This window comes from Arachis ipaensis, chromosome B5 (genome assembly GCF_059453495.1).
Source record: "Arachis ipaensis isolate K30076 ecotype BB chromosome B5, ASM5945349v1, whole genome shotgun sequence".
Lineage (NCBI taxonomy): Eukaryota > Viridiplantae > Streptophyta > Magnoliopsida > Fabales > Fabaceae > Arachis > Arachis ipaensis.
In genome coordinates, this window is record NC_142440.1 from 39,691,600 (window position 1) to 39,693,953 (window position 2,354).

Here is a 2,354-nt window from a genome sequence, read left to right on the forward strand (position 1 = left end):
GATTTTGCTCACTTCCCTACCCAAAGTTTGGGTGGTTTCTCCATCCAGGGTTGTAGGTCTTGGAGTATGGATCATAGTTTTTCCTTGGTGAATTCCCAATGTAGTTGGCTTGCTCCTAACTCCCCTCTGCTTCTTCATTCACTCCTTCTTGGATTGTTGATGAAGTGGAGATTGCTGCTACTTGGTTCATCTCCATCTTCTTGGTGAGGTCAGCTAGTTGCTGGGTAATGAGCTTGTTTTGGGCCAACAGAGCATCTACATTATTTAGCTCCATTACTCCTCTTGTGTTCCCTCTTTCGAAAGCATAGAAGTAGTCGTTCTCTGCTACTGTTTCAATAACATCTATGGCTTCCTCAATGGTCTTCTTTTTGTTCAAAGATCCTCCAGATGAATGGTCTACGGCCTTCTTTGACTCATAAGAGAGCCCTTCATAGAAAATGTGCAGCTGCACCCATTCGTTGAACATGTCAGGTGGACACCTCCTTGTTAAGTCCTTGAACCTCTCCCATGCTTCATATAGAGTCTCACCATCTTGTTGCCTGAAAGTTTGGACCTCAGCTCTTAGCCTATTGATTCGTTGAGGAGGGTAAAATCTTGCTAAGAATTTGTTCACTACGTCTTCCCAAGTTGTCAAGCTTTCCCTTGGGAAAGATTCCAGCCATTTGGCTGCCTTGTCCCTAAGTGAGAATGGAAATAAGAGTAGTCTATAGGTGTCAGGATGAACACCATTAGACTTCACTGTGTCACATATTCTCAGGAAGGTGGTTAAATGTTGATTGGGGTCTTCTTGAACACTTCCTCCAAACGAACAGTTGTTCTGAACAAGGGTGATGAGCTGTGGTTTAAGTTCAAAGTTGTTGGCATGGATTGTTGGCTTTTGGATGCTACTTCCACAATTGCCTGGGTTTGGATTGATGTAAGAGCCCAAAACTCTTCTATCCTCCCCAGCATGATTTGCTCTACCTCCTCCCCCATGGTTGTGATCTTCTTCTTCATGATGGTTTTCCATGTTGTCTTCCATGTTTGTTTCAAAGAATCCTCTTCTTCCTCAGCACCAACCACTTTCTTTCCTCTTGCCTCCCTCCTTAATCTAAGGAAAGTCCTCTCAGGTTCAGAATCGAAGGAAGTTGAAGCCCCGCTTCTTCTCCCTGTCATACAACCATCAAGTGCAAGCAAGAAAAGATAGGTGCAGAAAGTATTTGTGTCAGAATTACTGTTAGTTGTGAGTGATGCAATATATCAAACAGTTAGTGGGTTAGCAAACAGAATTGAAAATAACAAAGAAGAACAAAAGAGTAGAGGGGGAAGGGAAGAAGTTTAACTAAAACAAAAAGTAAATCACTCAAACAGAAAATGAAATTCACAAAATAAAAATGCTCAATCTAGTGATCTTCCAATTTAATCATTGTTGATGCACAATCAATCTCCGGCAACGGCGCCATAAACTTGATGCGGGGAAAACTTGTCTCACAACAAATCTCCCTTCGGCAAGTGTACCGAATTTGTCGTCAAGTAAAAACTCACAGTAGAGTGAGGTCGAATCCCACAGGGATTGATTGATCAAGCAACTTTAATTAGAAGAATGTTCTAGTTGAGCGAATCCAGAATTTGGGTTGAGAATTGCAGAAGATAAAATGGCGGGAATGTAAATAACAAAAAAGTAAATGCTAGAATTAAAGGACTGAAAGCAAATGACTGAAAATAAATTGCAGAATTGTAAATAGGAATGGGGGATTTGCTCATAAAAGTAAATGGCAGAAATTAAAGAGAATGGGTAAGATCGGAGATGGGGAGTTCATTGGGCTTAGGAGATGTTGCAATTCTCCGGATCAAGTTCATTTTCATCTCTTCCTCAATCAATGCACTCATTGATCTCCTTGGCAATCTTAAGTGATTGAATTACAATTTCTTGCAATTCAATCTCTCAAATCATGATCAATAGCGAATTCCTTGGTCAATTGCTCATGAGAAGAGATGAAGTATGGTCACTGATTATACCACATGCATTTCCCAAATCAAGTATTGAGAGGGTTATAGTCACATACCCATCCAAACCCAATTTGGTCCAGCATGAGAAAGCATTTCTAGCTTGATCTCTTCATTCCTCTTTCAAGGTTCAAAAGAGATCCAAGTTTGAATAGCTTCTCTTCCAAGATAACTACTCAATTAGATAAAGATCGAAAGCTTTCAAGTAAAATCAAGAGAAAAGATAGAAGAAGAATAATGAAAATTAGTATTGATCCATCAAATTACAACAGAGCTCCCTAACCCAATGAAAGGGGTTTAGTTGTTCATAGCTCTTGAAAATGAAAACAAAGATGGAGAATACATCATAAAACTAGAAAATACAGAGA

The 2,354-nt window shown here is 39.8% G+C and overlaps 1 non-coding gene across 1 annotated transcript; it reads left to right on the forward strand.

The window, feature by feature from the left end:
* The first annotated feature begins 464 nt into the window (after positions 1-464).
* Positions 465-568, forward strand: LOC148563925 (small nucleolar RNA R71). Its single transcript, XR_015885375.1, has one exon. It is a non-coding gene; the product is annotated as a small nucleolar RNA R71 (small nucleolar RNA).
* Positions 569-2,354: the final 1,786 nt, after the last annotated feature.